Raw genomic sequence first — 18,030 nt, 5'->3', positions numbered from 1 at the left:
TGGAGTGCAGAATTTAAAATGGAGAATCAAGTATTCATTTAATCTATATCCAATAACATGGACTAAATCAGAAGCATTTATTGAGCTTTAATTAGAAGTAGAAGTCAAATTGGCACTAAAAAGAAAGAGAGAGAAAAACTATGGGACACATATATTGAAGTATTCAAGTCCAAAAATTGAAATGGATTGATTGATGAGGAATATTAATGACTATGCTACAGCCAGGTCCTTATGACAGTCCTGGGCCTGGAAGAGGCTATAACAGCATTGGTAGAGGACCTGAGTTGGAAAGAATAAAGCATAGTGCCTTTTGTGGAGAGCAGGGAGGCTATAATGACTACAATGGACATAATGATTGATATGTCTTTTTGGAAGAGACCTCAGTGACTGTTTTTCTGAAATGTCTAATCATAGGTATGGAGATAGTGGGTCCACTTTCCAAAGTACAACAGGCCATTATGTGAAATTGAGAGGATTACCTTCAGAGCTACTGAAATTATTTACAGTGTTTTTTCTCACCACTAAACCCTGTTTGAGTACACATTAAAATGAACCTGATGCAGAGTGAGTGGAGAAGCAGATATTGAATGTGCTACTCTTGAAGATGCTCCGGAAGCCATGTCAAAAAACAAAACAAAAAATATGCAAGCACAGGTATGTAGAATTCTTCTTGAATTCTATAACAAGAGCAAATGGTGTTGACTATGGGTAGCTAGGAGGTATAGGTCTATCAGTTATAGTGGTCTAGCTAGCCATCAATTAAGTGTGGATTCTGAAGGAGACTACAGGGGTTAAGCAGCATGAGCAGATATGACCAAGTTTTACAGGAAAACTCAGTGGTTTTCAATCAAATATTGCATAGGAAGCCAAGGAACAACAAACAGCAGCTACTACAGTAGCAAGAAGCCATGGCTCCATGGGAATAAAGAGAATGGGAGGAATGTCTGGCATGTCCAGTTTTGAGTGATGGTGAGGAATGTAATCCTGATCACTGACTCTTGGTCAGTGTTTTTTTTTTTTTTTAAGGAAAAAAAAACAAAATTAAACAGTTTTATAATACAAGTTTAGGATTTATGCTTACAGTAAGCGAAATCAGGCTTGTTTAAAAAACTTCAGGTTCAGTATTTTTGAACACAGAAAAGCATTCATCTAGGATGTAACAACCAAATTTAGTAAAGACTCTAACCGTTAAACAATTTCAGTTTTTCTCCAGGTAGTTATGTTGTAGGAGTGTACTTAAGAGTAAGCATAGATTTTAGGTTAAAGCAGTTTCAATATGTTAACTGTTGCGTTATACCACATACATGGAACACTGTTTGAGATGATGTTGGGAGACATGCTTTTTTGGTAAAAACAAATATAGGAGCTATGTCTGCAAATCAAAAGTGCGAATCAAAAATGTAACTGTTTGTTCTAGTTTATTTCATTTACTATTCTGTAAGGTACCTACATTTAAGCCTCTTTTTAAAAGTAAATAGGGACAGTTTTGAGATGGAATATGGAAATTTAGGATTTGGGGCTTCATGTTTGTATTAAATTATGAGGCCTTGATTAAATTTGCATGTATTGTGATTTCCTTTGGGGTATATCTGTTTAAGTGAAACTTATTAAACAAATCTTCTTTTCAAAACTGGAGGAAAAAATGGTATTTGCTAAAGTTTACTAAGGAGCTAGAACTAGCATATAATCAATACAACTTGCTAAAGAACAGCTATCAGTCCATTATAATTTACCTTTATCTCACAGGGAAGGCCTAGAGCATAGGAGAGAAAAGAAGGATTTGAACCACCTGCATTGAGTGCGATTCTTTATTCCATCCTTCATTAATTTCTTCAGTAATTCTTTCAAGAATGTCTACTTTCTTTTGATGCAAGCACTCTGACAGAGAAATCAATCCTTCCCCTTCTAGGCTTTAGTAGACTTTGTGAGTTTCTTTTTACTAGTACTCCAGTCATTTTTCACTTATGTCCAACTCTGTGTGACCCCATTTGGGGGCTTCTGGCAAAGATACTGGAGTGGTTTGCCATTTCCTTCTACAACTCATTTTACAGATGAAGAAAGTAAGGCAAACAGGGGTAAGTGACTTGCCCAGGGTCACACAACTGGTGAGTATCTGAGGCCAGATTTGAACCTCTGGAAGATGAGTCCTGACTCTAGGCCCACACTCTGAACTTATAATGTCCTTAACCTCTTTGTTTCCCAGTTTCCTCAGCTCAAAAAAGGTAATTATAATTTATATACCACTTGCTCATATGATTATTGCAAGTGAGAAAAACCTTTGTAAATTTTAAAGCACTAAATGTACAAAGATAGGGTATTGTTATTATCATCATCGATGTTATTTTTTAATATAGATCTTTTTCTTTTTAAAAGAGATGTAATTTTGGTAGTATAGCTTACATTTTGAAGAATACAGTAACTGGTTGCCATATAATATCTGAATCATCATAATCCACAGCTCACAACCAGTAGGTATGCAGGTAACTAATTAATGGAATTCTCCAGAGGTCAATGTGATAGGCTCTAAACCATGTGCTAACCCAAGAACAAAATTCAGTATCACCTCAACAAGTTGGATTTTTATAAGATCATGGAGATTATTTTAAAATGTATTTTATTTTTAATTTATGAAATAAAACAAGCATTTCCATAACATAGTAAAAATTTTTAAAAGATGATTGCACATCAAATTGTTAGTCTATTATGAACAACTTGCTATTCCTTTTAAATATAAAATAAAGCTATTGTGTAAATTTATTTTTTCCCTTCCCTCCCTCTCTAGAGATGGCTACCATTAGAAGTGCATTTACATATACATATACATGTACACATACACATACATATATATGTGTGTATATGCATGTGTATTTGTATATATACATGCAAACACATGTGCATATAAATGTAAAATCATTCTATACATATTTCTATTTATCAGTTCTTTCTCTGGATGCAGATAGTATCTTCCTTCATAGATCCTTTGTACTCAATTTGGGTATTTATAATAGTCAAAATGACTTAGTTGCTCAAAGTTGTTCTTAAAATAATATTGCTATTACTGTATACTACATTTTCTTGGTTCTGCACATTTTTACCCATATAATTTACAGCAGTAACTTATCATAGGATTTTGAGATGGAAAGAGCTCTAAGATCAACATGTCCAGTGACTCCAGGCTTTCTCAAGTATGAGGAACCCATTTTATCATAAAAAAATTTTATAGTCTACTATAGGATAGTGGTTATATCATTAGTTAGCTGTTGGATCAGAAAATACTATGAATTCATTAACACTTCTAAATGAATTGTTTTATTATTCAAAACACTATATAAATTCAAGTAATCATAATGTATACATGTATACAGGCAAGACATATTGTTTACTCAATTTCCAGAAGGTGCATTTGTTTATTTACTATAATGAATCACACTGAATATTTTATCAGAGACAGAGATTAAAATGATAATAACAGGTTTTCTTATAAATTCAAGAACCCCTTATAATAACTCCATGCTCCATCTCCCAGATCAGAGCCATTGCTTGAAAACTACTGGTTTGTGTTTTCTCCTGCCCAACGTCTGCTGAAGTGACAAGCTTAATAGTGGGGAAATATCCCAATGGCAAGCTGCTGGAAAACAAAATACTCCATTAAAAAAATATATTAATTATTGCTCAAGTGGGCATGGTTCAGGGGAAAGTATGGGAGAGTGGAGAATCAAAAGACCTGGGTTCTAATCTCAGTTTTGCTGCTTACTACTTTGTGAACTTAAGGAAACCATTTAAGCCCTTCTGGGTCTACTTTCATCAGTAAGCTAAGGAGTTGGATGGGAGGGCCTCTGACATGCCCTGAGTGCAGCATCTATGATCTGATGACCAGAAGGCCTCTGAGGTTTCTACTAGCATTGAATCTATAATCCTGTACACAATAGATAGTAAGCAAGGATTGAATTTACATGGCAAATATGAAGGTAACTACAATCTTAAATGTGTCATGTTATCATTTCTTAGAATTAGTCAGTCAATAACAAGGATTTATTCAGCACTGGATTAGTAAATTTGTTTACAAAGAAAGGGGAATAAAAACAATCCCTGTCTTCAAGGAACATACATTCTAATGTGGGGGCGTGGTATGTAAATATCTTTGCACATATAAAACATAAAGGAAGACAATTGAAGAGGGAAAGGTATTATACTGATCATATACTCTCTAAGTCATTGATTTCTCCAGGAATATACTGTTCCCATTCTTTTTAAGCGGGTCCTCTTGTAGCATCATGTGTAGACTCTCTTCATCACCTCTCGACATGCTCTAGTGTGCCCATTATCCTGTCCTTTTTTCTTCCCCAAAAAACTTTTTTTTGAGGCAACTTGGGGTTAAATGACTGCCCAGGGTCACATAGCTAGTAGGTGTCCTGAGGCTGGATTTGAACTCAGGTCCTCCGGACTCTAGGGACATTGCCCTATGTAATAAGCCCCTAGCTACTCCCATTATCCATCTTAATGTATGGTACCTCAAATTTTCATCTTAAAAATTTTAATAACTGAAGGATTAATAATGAATAATGCCATTCATCCCAAAGAAAGAACTGATAGAGTCTGAATATAAGATTGAAACATACTTGTTTAACATTATTTTTCTTGGGTTTTTGTCTGATTTTCTTTCAAAATAGGACTAATATAGAAATATTTTTGCATGACTGCACATGGATAACCGATATCAAATTGCTTGCCTTCTCAATAAGGGTGGAGAAGGACAGAGGGAATTGAAACTCAAAAAAATTAAAAGAATGTTAAAAATTGTTTTTACATGTAATTGGAAAAAAAATTTAAATTTATTCTAAAAGGATTTGGAATTAAAACTGAATATTTAAGCTTTGGAAGAAATATGCAAATCTGTTAACCTGTCTGGCCCTCTCTTTTCTCATCTGTTGTTGTTCAGTTGTTTTTCAGTCACATCCAACTTTTCATGACCCCATTTGGGGTTTCTTAGTAAAGACACTGGAGTGGTTTGCCATTTCCTTCTCCAGGTTCCTTTACAGATGAACAAATTGAGAAAAATAAGGTTAAGTGACTTGCTCAGGGTCACACAGCTGTTTGTCTGAGGTCAGATTTGAACTCAGGTCATCCTTACTCCAGGCCGAGTGCTCTATTCACTGAGCCACCTAACTTCCAGTGAGGTTAATGGTATTTGTACTACGTCCCTCAAAGTATTATTCTGAGAAAACCACTTAAAAAATCAAGTAAGGTGCATGATAATGATTATTGTAGTTTTGTTTTATATCTAAAAGATTTAATTGAATTCCATGACTTAATTAACATATTGACATTAAGAAGTTTTATTTTGGGGCAGCTATGTGGCGCAGTGGATAAAGCACCGACCTTGGATTCAGGAGTACCCAAGTTCAAATCTGGCCTCAGACACTTGACACTTATTAGCTGTGTGACCCTGGGCAAGTTACTTAGCCCCCATTGCCCTGCAAAAAAGAGAAGAAGAAGAAGAAAGAAGAAGAAGTTTTATTTTCTTGCCCCATATAAAAAAATTGCTTTTTGTCACACAGGTGATCTTTGAAATAAAGAAAAAATTCTTTGAAATAAGGAATAAATGTTTCTGACATCCAGGACCATCTCCAACCATCCTGATGTGTATCTTGCCACTGGACCCAGATGGCTCTGTAGGAGAGAGTTAGGCTGGTGACTTTGCACAGCCTTCCCTCACTTGAATCCAATTAATTCACTGCAAGTCATGACATCACCCTGATATCGTGGTCTTCTTCAGGAATGAAGGACAAACAACAACAAATGTTTCTAAACCTTTTGGCCCCAGATTCATAATATCTTGGCTGGCTATGAAAAATGTGATCAGAAATTGTAAATAATGCCCAACTGGTTTAGGGGAAACAACTCAAGGAAAAGCTTTAAGAACAAAAAGCTCATTCTGTAAAATGACTCCCAGTTACCATGGAAGGAATGAAGCCCTATACAGAAATGTGAAAGGGAAGAAGTTGACCTTTGACACCTTCCAAATTCTCTTTTCTGCAGCTACTTTCTCTCTTTTGGCATTATCTGTCCTCTATTCTTGACATTAAGTATTCTTTTTGTGGTATAGGTTGGGAAGGAATTGGAAGTTGACAAAACTAGTTTATACTATGGTTTCAGTAAGGTAATGGTAATGTGTTACCTCACTGAGGGGTATTTGCATTTTAAAAGAGAACAAAATGCTTAATTTGAGGGAAAGACTTTCTAATGGTAGGTCAGTGGCATCAGTGGAGGAAATAACTTTAGCTTAGGGACTTTTCTGATGTCTCTCAAACCATACTATAGAAAATCCTGCCTAATTTCTTTACATTTAAGTTGATTATAGAGTTCATCATTTCTTACATAGTTGCTTATATGTTGTCTCCCCTATTAGACTGTAAGCCCCTTAAAAGCAGGGACTATTTGGGGGGTTTCTTTCTTTATATGTTTGGTGCTTAGTATGGGAGCTGGCACATAGTAAGCACCTAATGCTTTTTGAATGATTATTTGATGATCCATCTGGATTATTTGTAATACTTTGAGAAAGCCAGTAAATGGGAAAAAAAGTAAAGTGACCAGATTGTTTCCACAAGTTCCAGTGCAAGAGAAGTAGGACTTCTTCTGGTATCACAAATAGTTTCAGGTTGTTATTAGGTATCATTGACGCTGATAACAATGCTAACAGATTTGTAGTTTTCAAAGATATTGAAGACTTGTAGAATCTCAGTTTCACTGAATCTGAGAAAATGGTGCTTGACTTTCTGAATAAATAAGCTTAAATGTACTTATAAAAAAAAAGCTTCTAAGGACTCTTAGACATCAAATGTTTCTCATGAAACACTTGGATGAGTTGAATGTAAAAAAATCAGAAACATACGGATTAAATTTCCCCTGACATACACTTGAGTTATAAAATTAAGAAACAGTGATTGGCAAAACACATTTGGAGATTTTGAAACATTTGAAAAGACATTCAAGATGTTTGCTGAACTTAAAACAGGCCGGGTTCTTCCATTCTGTATGCAGTGCACATACACACATATGGAGTGACACATCATGACATCTCTGGGAAAGCATTTATTTCCTTACTTTTAAAATTTTAGCCAAAAGGTTTGCTCTTCCAATTTTTCCCCCCATGACATCTCAACACAAACTATCTAATCCTTCCTGGTGTTAACATTGAGGTTAATGCACCAGATTATTTCTTCAATTTTCTGGGTTTTCTAAAACACTGTCAACAGAATTGTGAATTGATCTAACTACACTGGAAAACAGTTTGCAATTTTACTACAAAAAAAGTCAGTAAACTGTACATAACCTTTGACCCAGTGATGCCACTCCTAGGCAAGTACTTCAAGGAGGTCAAAAAAAGAGGGAAAAGCCCCATTTATACAAAAATAAATTTAGAGCCTCACTTTTTCAGGTAGGAAAAAAATGGAATACAAGTGTCACACAACCAGGTGAAGATAAAATGAACAAAGTGTTTCAGAGATTTTATTATTATTAATATTAATATTAATATTGCATATATAAAAAGAAAACATTAATAATTCAGAGAAAACCAGAACCAAATGAATGAATGAATGTAGAGCAAAGCAATGAGACATAAAAGACCAAGTATGACCAAAAATATAATAAAGGAAAAGATTATTAGATTACTTTGCAGAATAAGGATTGCTAGATTTGGGCTTAAGTTCAAATTCCATCTCTACTACTCACTGACTGTGGGACCTTGGGTAATTCCATTAACTTCTCTGGGTCTCAGTTTCCTCATCTATAAAAATGAAGGTGTTGGACTACATAATCTTTGAACTCCAGGTCTAAATCAGTGGTCCCATGAATCATGACCTATCTGGACTTCGGAAGAGGATGAAACTTACCTCCCTGCTCTCAATATCAAAGTGTTGGGCTATATGTGGGAAATGAAGCATATAATGGCAGATGTGGTCAATGTATTGGCTTGTTTTGCTTAACTGTGCTTTGTAATAAGGGCAGGGAGGTGATACTGGGGAAAGAAACAGTTAAGGAACAACAGCCTTTTTTAAGGCATCAATAAAACTTTTGTTTTCTTTTTTTTTTCTGAATTTGAAAACCCTAACAAGCACAAACATTCCTGTATAGAAATAAGAATGGGGGGGGGGGAGATTGTGCTTAAAACCAAAGCACAAACCTCTATTATGTGGAGTTTGGTCTTTTAAAAGTATAATAATCCAAGATGCCATACCCAAGTTCTAATCTGACCTCAGATACTGACTAGCTGTGTAAGCCTGGGCAAGTTATTGAACTTCTGCTTGACTCAGTTGCTTTATCTGTACATAGGGATCAGAATACCACCTACTTTTCAGGGTTGTTATGAGCATAAAATGAGATGATATTTGTAAATGCTTTACAAAGCTTTAAGTGCTATATAAATGACAAATATTATTATTCTTTCATTTAAAAAAACACTTCAGCTGAACAGACACAAAGAACCTATCTGACAATATACATTATAATACACATCCATAGTTTTTTACATCTCTTCTGAGAGGATTGAAGTGTGTTTCATTATTAGTTCTCCGGCAATAATGTTGGTCATTTACAATTAACCAGAATTCAACTACTTTATTGTGTTGTTTTCACTTATATCGTTATAATTTGTCTCTTGATATTCCAGCTCTGCTTAGATAGATTTGGATTAGTTCATTCAGTTCCTCCCAATGTTTCTCTTTATCCTTCCTATTCCCTATTCATTTTGCATTGTACAAGTACTTTCCAATAAAAAGAAAAGACAAATCGCATATAATTTCTTGAAAAAATAATTCAACCTTACTAAGATTACTCAGGTCAAAATAACTTTGAGTTACCCCCTACAGACTCATAAAATTGTAAAAAAAAAAAAACAATTAAATGGGAGCAATGCAGAGCTGGTAGTATTTTGGATAAATGGCTGCCTTCTTCCATTACTGATAAAATTATAAATGTCTATTTTAGTAATATATCAGTTATCTGTAAAAGTTATAAAAAATAATCATATCCTTTGACCCAACAAGTCCACAGCTGAAATATAAAGGAAGATGTTACCAAAACAATCCTCTACCCTAAAAATGGAGTTGTCTGTTCAAAGATTGTCATAGCAATCTTTTTGTACATTAAAAATCAATACTAGATGACTAGATGACTAGCCATAGGAAAATCATTAAATAAATTGGGAAACATTGATATCATTGAATAGTACTATGTTTTCAAGTCTATGAAGTATGAGGAATACAAAGAAAGATGCAAAGACCTGTAGGAAGTATTTCAAAGCAAGAAAAGCGGAAAGAAAATAAAGCATACACTGATTATCACCTTGGAGGACATCAGATTGGCAATTTCATTGGATATAGATAGCTTTCTCTGTTCATGCAATCTGTTACTTTCTGTGTAACAGTAAGTCTTAGAGAGGTACAGAACACTGAGAGGTTAAATAATGTGCCCAAGGTCATAATCCAATATGTGTCTGGGGCAGGATTTGAATGCAGGTCATCCTGGCACTAAAATAATCACTCTATCCACTCACTATCCCTTGTGGCCTCTCAACTATAACCATATAAAATGAAAATTAAATGAGGAAAAATGCATAAAGGATATTATTGAAGATCAGGTGACTGAAAAATGTTATTTTATGCACTGAAATTAATTTATACAAAAGTAAATAGTTGAAAAGCAAGTTTGATCATATCAGTGTTTAATATTAAATTTATAATAATTCAGTAAAAGATTAGAGGAAATGAATAAGGCCACTCAGAATCTAATATAAGAAGGCTGGATATGGTCAAGATAACATGGCATAAGTAAGATAGCTACAAGAAATATAATCCCTCTTTGTAGACAAGGAAATATAAGACAGCCCAGTATTGCACACATTCACACAAAGGTTATGGTGAATCATTTGTTTTAATTTACAAAAAGAGTTTTCTCTTTACAAAAGGACTTTTTTTCAACAAGCAAGTACCACCAAAGCTTGTAAAATATGTTTTGTTGTAAATTAAATGCGTACAGTTTAAAAAAAAAACAAATATTTCATAAAGTGAGGTGCACTTGTAGTTTCTGCTCAGTCTTCTTTTCATCTTTTTTACCATAGGTGAACACAAAAACTCAGAAGGCCAGTCTTATGACAAACCAACATCTAACAGATTATGACAATGTCTTTGCTGACATTTTATGACATTGCCCTGGCCAAGGAAAAATCAGCAAAAGGGTGGGGGAGAGAAATGGTGAAGAAGGGTGGGGAACACGACACAAAATTCCACAGCAAAGAGAAAACCATGTTGGTTTCATCCATGTCCAGAAAACATTGTGAAAGCTTCATCTAACTCTTCCAAGCTCTGAGTGCCAGAGTCAAAAATGCTTGGGAACAAGAACCATGCAAGGTTGTTGTTACTTTTCATCCCCTATGTGATATACCATTAGATGTGCATTTTAAAGGGAATTCTGTTGTTTGTGGTTGTGTGGCCACAAAGTGCCAGGATCTAGAAAGCATCACCATATGGGTGCTCTTCACAGGACATATGTTAGATGTCCTTAGGCATTAAAGCAATTATCAGGCAATTGTAGTGTAAATGTGATCTCCTTTGAAAAGCCCCAGGGCAAAGCCTTTTCTTTTTGAAGGCAATTTTGTGCATTATACTGTAAGAAAGAAGTTGGAAAACTTATACATAGTGAAACATGACTGTAAATGGGAACAATGTAATAATACAAGGTTGCTTTTATACAGGTTTCTTTCTTCTATATGACCTCACAAAGGTTTACAGGGAACAGGAAATAGAAACAGAATACTTCAGAGCTTGGGGTTGTGAGTTTGGCAATAAAAAATGGAGGAAATGATAGAATAATGTTTAAAAATTAATTCATAAAAGTGAGCGGCATGTGTTGGCAGTTCATTGGTTAGGAGGCTGACTACAAATCATAGGTATGGAGGGACACTATAAAATAAAAAAAAATGTAGAAATAATTGACTTTTCTGTTCTAATTGTCCCAGTAAATACAATGTCTATGTTTTCACTATAGATATGTTATAGCATAGTTGTTGCTGTTGTTATTGTTATCAAGCCATTAAAAGAAATAAATTATTTAACAAAGTAGGTTTCAAGAAGAGATATCTTAGAAATTGGAACTGATAAAGAAAGAAACATAAAGTATTAGGTGTTATTCAATCAAGCAACTAGTCTTTATTAATAATCTATGATGTGCCAAGCGATGTGGCAGGTACTAGAGATACTAGTGCAAGGAACGAAACAATCCCTATTCACAAGGGATTTTCAGTTTAATGAGGGCATACAAGTATATCTATATTTGTACTTTAGATATATTTATTAAAACATATACACATACATTATATATGCATATCCATATATGCATACATATGTGTGAACACATACACACACATATATACAGTATAAATGTATGGTTAATAGATGCAAATAAATACAAGGTAGATGAGTACAAGCTAATTAGGGAAAGAGGACACTAGCAGTTGGGAGGGCTTGGTGAAAAAATAGAAAACGCTCCATTCAGAAGACGGTGCTTGACTTACATCTTAACGGAAGTCAAAGGATGAGATATCATGTATCAGGAACAGAAAAGGCCATTTTGGCTGGATTTCAGTGTACAGGAAGGAAGTAATTCAGAATACAGCTGGAAAAGTAAGTTGAGTCAGGTTTAAAGTGCCCTGAAAGCTAAATTTGAGGTGTTTCTTTTCCTATCCTAGAGTCCATGAAAACATTAGAGTTGATAGAAGATGGAAGTCACTTATCAGATCTGAGCTTGAGGAAAATGACTTTAAAGAAGAATGTAGGATAAACTGGGCTGATGAAAGACAAGGTATAAACTGGTTGGAGTCCATTCCAAATGTTGAATCTTATCCATTGATGGACCCTGTGGCAAGGCTAACACACAAATTTGTGAAGCCTTTCTAGTTGATGGCTCCCTCTTATGAACATGAACATTCCCACAGGAGACTGTTCCTGATGTATGCATCTGGTTTTATTTTCATAGTGAAGCACTACTTTCAAGAGAGAATGGGGGAGGGAGAGATAGAAACATAGGAGGGAGGAAGAGAGAAAAGAAAGGGGAAAAAGAGAAGGGAGTGAGAGGGAGGGAGGGATGGGGAGACAGAGAGAAATGGAGACAGACAGAAAGAAACAGAGACAAAGAGAGAGGAGAGAGAGAGAGAGAGAGAGAGAGAGAGAGAGAGAGAGAGAGAGAGAGAGAGAGAGGGAGGGAGAGGGAGGGAGGAGAGGCAGAGAGACACCCAGAGTAGTGAGTGAGAGACAGAGAATGGAACAGAGAGAGTAGAGAGAGGAAGAGAAAAACAGAAAGACAGAGAGAAACAGACACAGAGAGAGAGAGAGAGAGAGAGAGAGAGAGAGAGAGAGAGAGAGAGAGAGAGAGAGTACATTTTGATATAGGCTCACAGTTAAGTCTAATGAGTCCAAAGTTTTCACTTAGTTCTTTCCAATAGTGTACTCCACTCATTTTGAGCAGACTTGCTTATCTTTAGCTAGATACAAAACCCATTATAAAAGCATAGACAGCAAATAAACAAGATTTAAGTGGAAACAATGCCATTTCACCAAGCAGTAGTGAGGCAGAGGAGGAGGAGGAAGTGGAGATGGTATAAATTCAATTGTCCTCAGTGCAGAAGCAAATTCTGTACAGGCAAGTCAGTGAACCACACAGGGCTACAATTTTCATGATGATATTCAGTTCAGGGTTGTATACTCTTCTGTTGCAATTGGCTGTCTCCTGGCACTGATCCACATCTACAAACCCCTGGATTCCTATTCTCTCTATAGAGTTCCAAAATTCTCAGCCCATCTTCTGCCTTCCATCATTCTGCAATCCCTCCTTCAATCTGGGAAACACTGCACTCCCCATCATTCTCCCCTGCCCCTTGCTGATAAGAAGCTATAATATATAATAGAATCATTATTTGTCCACTGAGCTTTTCTGGGTCCCTATGCAAGGGATGACACTGAGTTTTATTTTTTCATTGTGTTGCCCATGGCAACTAGCATAGAGATTATTCATAATACAAGGAAAGGCAACAGGGCATAGGAGAAAGAGCATCAGATTTGGAAGTAGGAAGACGTGGATTCAAATCTTTCCCATAACACTTACTAGCCACATACCTATATACAAATCCTTTAATCTTTCAGACACTCAACTTCTTCATCTGCAAAATGTGAATAGTGATACTTTTATCATTCACCTGAAAGAGTCATGAATCTCAAATGAGATAATTAGGTAAAGCACTTTGCATTGATGAAAGCATTATATAAATGTCAGTTTTCATTTTCTTTTTAATTGTTTATAACTCTGCTTTCACCAGTATAAAGAAATCCCTCAGGTAGAAATTTCTCCACCAATAAAACCTGCAACTAACCATTAACTCATAGTCTTAAAGTGCTATCTGGAGCTTGAAGAGGTCAGGCAATTTGACCATGGTCATAGAGCTAATGTATATCAGATGCATTTCTAGAATCAAGGCTCTTCTTCTAAGTTCTTTATTTGTTGTAGGCAAATAGAGCACTTGCTTTGGCATTGTCCAGCAAACTGGAATTTCTTCAGGCATGAACTCCATGTGAGCTGTCCAAGAATCAGCAAAATGAAGTTCATTAGAGACTCATCATCTGGATGTCAGCAGGGTAAAAAAAAATTGTCTACAGCAACTCTTGAAGACTTTCTACATATTTATGGAGAGTTTAGGATGGGCAACAGTAGAGGGAGTAACCACAATGATGAAATCACGCATTCTCGGTGTACTGAAGAATATATTTTAGCACAAGATAAGTAGAAAGTGCTCAAGAAGGATTTCTAAACAGCATCTGCCCTATTAAGAAGTGGTATATGCGGGGCAGCTAGGTGGCGCACTGGATAAAGCACCGACCCTGGATTCAGGAGTAACTGAGGTCAAATCTGGCCTCAGACACTTGACACTAGCTGTGTGACCCTGGGCAAGTCACTTAACCCCCATTGCCCTACAAAAATAAAAGAAAATAAAAGTGGTATATGGTGTGACTTCAAGACCCTTCAAAAAGGTCTTGTTTTTTACTAGTTTTACTAGTTTTAACTAGCATCTAAGATCAGAGGTTTTTAAACCTGAGATCCATGAACTTTAAAAAATACTCTGAAAGCTATATTTCAATAAAATTGATTTTCTTTGTAATCCTGTATATTTTATTTTATATCTTTAAGAGATATTATTCTGAGAATAAGTCCATAGGCTTCACCAGACTCCCAAAGGGATCCACGACATTTAAAAGGTGGTTTAGATTAATGTGTTGAAGTCCTCAGTTAAAATCCAAAATATCTGGAGAAATATGTGAGTCATGTATTAAGACATTTCTCAGTCACCGATATCTTAGCTCACATTAGCTTATTCAGTTCTCTAGTACAGAGCAGACCCTTGAGCAAATGGAACCTAAGCCAATAAGTTTTGAATGGTCAGGGGCACAGGGGCTTGCCTAGTAGAGGCTTCACAGTAGGTGGCCACAGATAGCCATAATAGAATTGCACAACTGGGAAGGAAGATAGAGTGTAACAGAGAAGAAACTTAATAGATTTTTTTTTTACAATTTTGCTTGTTCCAGCCCTGCTTAGCAATAAGGAAGGAATTCAAAGTCATCAGGAAGCCTCACTGTACAAGGTCTGTGATTTACAACAAAAGAATGGGTATTGGAGCATCAAGGGTGGGAATAGAGGAATGTGAGGAGAGAATGAAAAGAACTCAGGCAATCCAGCCCAGAAGATTACCTTTCCCCATCTGGGAGCCAGTTGAAAGAAAGCATGGCATAGCTTCTTACAGAAAGATCTGGTCAATGTCTTCCTCTGAACAATGTTAGTAGAGATCAGAGCAGGATTATGAAGGCATCCCTGATACTCAGGAACTTTTCTCAGGGTGATGGCACCCCAAAGGGATCTTTTCTTCCCACAGTGATTCTGCATCCTGCATGGGGAGAGAAAGAATCCTGGACCCCAGTGGGTCAATTTGGGGATAAGAAGCAGAAAAGGATAGAATATTCTGAAGAGAAGACCCTCCTCCAGATAAGATGGCTAGCCTGAATAGAATAAAAATGCAGGGCTTGTATTGTAGAGAGATGAGTAGTAAGACAGGGGTGGGGGACAGTAGAGACCCCATAGATTACCTTACACCCATGGAAAGTGGATCCTTCAGAGACCTTGCTTCTATAAAGAAGGAATGTGCTTTTTGGACCTTGTTCCACTCTAGAAGGTGGGGCCTTTTCCAGAGCCTCTCAGAGGGTTCCCTGTGCTGAAAAGGTCCACTTCAGCATCCTGGGCCTTCTGTAGACAGGGTCTGGGGTACTTCAGAGGGAAAGATATGTTTGTTTGTTTTTTCCTACCAAGATAAATCCAAGTAGAGGATCAGCACAGGCAGGGAGGGCTAAACATAGGAGATGTCGTGCTCATTGAAGTGATTCCCCTCAACCACAATTCCTCACCCCCCCCCACCAAAGCTAAGGAATGAATTTGCCACAGGCACCAAAATTCCCAGGTATGGCTGTGTGGATACCTCTGTGACTAGTTAGCCTCCCAATACTGTTTCAATAAGAGAGTGACTGTCATTACAGTGAAGAAAACTGTTTTATTGGAAAACAGGGAAGCTCATGGGAGGAGGTCTTTTAAAAATTTGTTGAATTCGGGCAAACACCAGACATGTGATAACTTTCAGCTGTTTTCCCAAATTAAAATCAAATTTTCACCCTTTTAAGTTTTTTCCCCTCATGCCTGTAGTACATTTTGGAAAAGATGTCATAAAACACATATTTCTGTAAGGAGGACATTGATGTTTTCAGTTTAGGTCATTAAATCTCAGAGGTATAACCTTACCATGGACTTTGGGGGCAGTGCCCCTTTTTAGGGATGTCCAGGCCTAAGTTGGAAGTTGCTTCCTCTATTCCCTCACATTTTTATATGTCCCATAACCATTTCTGGCAGCCCTCACAACACAAATGCCACATATGTGACCCTATTATATTCCTTTGTTGGATAATAGTTTTGAATTTGGAGTCAGAGGATGTAGGTTTGAATCTGGGTTTTGCTATTATTAAATAGGTGACTATGTGACTGTGAACAAATAGTTTTGTGTCTCTCCCTGGCTCAGTTTCTTCATCTATAAAATGAGAAGATTAGAGTAGATGACCTCTCAGGTCCCTACAATATCTAAATCTATGCTTTGATATTAAGTCTACTCTATTTACTCTGAATTGGGGGGGGGGGCAGGGCAATGAGGGTTAAGTGACTTGCCCAAGGTCACACAGCTAGTAAGTGTGAAGAGTCTGAGGCTGGATTTGAACTCAGGTCCTCCCAAATCCAGGGCCAGTGCTTTACCTACTGCACCACCTAGCTGACCCCTGTTCTATTTACTCTGCATTGTAAAACAGCTTCCCCCATGTTCATAATGCTGTAAATAAAATAAAACATTTATTTACAGACTGCTAGATTTGGAAGACAGGTATCAAAAGAATTCTAACATCACCTCATGTCTTCTTTGAATTAGGTAGCCCTAATTTTAAATGGGACAAGCAACTTTTAGCTTTAAAAGGAATTTTATTATTAATTTCTCCATACTTCTCTATAGCACAGAAATCCCATTAATCATAGCGATGACTAATTTATTTTTAATTACACAACGAAATTGCTTAACTTCCTCTGAATTTTGGCAAGTGTTCTCCTATTCAAAGCAGCAATCTTTTTGAGGGGGAAAAAAAGATTTATTCTAAACTAGAAGCAGGTTTCTCTGTGGGTGTTCTAATATATTTGTTAGTTTCCAGTTCTAAAATGTTTGGCTTCGGGTTCTACATTTTGGCCTTTTATGGGTTTTTGAAATTGTTATCATATTTTAGAATTATTTCTCAACATCTTTGAGTTTAACCCAAAGAACTGAAATATGTGACAACAACACTTAGCATAAAGTTCAATTTAAAATAAATATTTGAGTCATGAGCATTTCATTACAAACACCTTTTTTAACGTGTGGAACTATTTCTTGTTTATGGGAAAAAAGAGAATGTAAAGGCAGATTCTGAAGGGAAAGTTTAGGTTTTCATAAAAATAATAACAATTCCTATTTCTCAAGAGTTTTAAGTTCTTCAAAGTATTTTCCACACCAGAATCCAGTGAGGCAGTTATTATCGTTATAATTATCATCCCAACTTTGCCAATGAGGAAATTGGGACATCATGTCACAGTGAATACAGTCCTGGCCTTGGAGTCAGGATTCAAGTCCCGTCTGTGACACATGAACTTGGTGACTGGGCAGGTCATAACTTCCTAGGGCTTTGTTCTCCTTTGTAAAATGAGAGGGTTGGTCTGGATGACCTGCAAAGTCCTCTCTAAACCAAGGAGGTTATGAACTCTGAGAGTTTAAATGGCTTGCCTATGCAATACAACTTGTCAATGTTTGGAGTGAGATTTGAACCTAGACATCCTGAACTTCAAGGTAAGCACTAAGATGCTGTCAGCTGAAAGGCTATGGAAGTGAATGAATGATGACCAATGCAAGACTTTGAAAAACTGAACAAATCATACTCACTTCGATTATTTTTTATCTTTCCTCTTGCTCTCTTCTGACACATTGTGTAGGGGACAGGTAGGTGGCACAGTGGATAAAGCACTGGCCCTGTATTCAGGAGGACCTGAGTTCAAATCTAGCCTCAAACACTTGACAGTTACTAACTGTGTGACCCTGGGCAGGTCACTTAACCCTCATTGCCCTGAAAAACAAAACAAAACAAACAAAAAAGGAAAGAAAGAAAGAAACATTTTGTAGTGGTAAAATCATAATGGAGGCAAGTAGGGGGTGCAGTAGATAGAGCAGCAGACCTGGAGTGAGGAAGACTTGAGTTCAAATCTAGCCTCAGAATTTTACTCACTGTGTGACCTTAGGCAAATCATTTAACCCTGTTTGCCTCGGTTTCTTTATCTGTAAAACTGAGCTGGAGAAGGAAATAGCAAATAACTCTAGTATCT

The 18,030-nt window shown here is 36.5% G+C and overlaps 1 pseudogene; it reads left to right on the top strand.

Moving 5' to 3' along the window:
• The first annotated feature begins 206 nt into the window (after window positions 1-206).
• LOC122732011 lies at window positions 207-967 on the top strand (annotated as a pseudogene).
• Window positions 968-18,030: the final 17,063 nt, after the last annotated feature.

The sequence above is a fragment of the Dromiciops gliroides genome, chromosome 6 (genome assembly GCF_019393635.1).
Source record: "Dromiciops gliroides isolate mDroGli1 chromosome 6, mDroGli1.pri, whole genome shotgun sequence".
In the NCBI taxonomy this organism is placed as follows: Eukaryota; Metazoa; Chordata; class Mammalia; order Microbiotheria; family Microbiotheriidae; genus Dromiciops; species Dromiciops gliroides.
The sequence above is the reverse complement of the archived record's forward strand: the minus strand, read 5'-3'. Positions and strand labels throughout refer to the sequence as shown.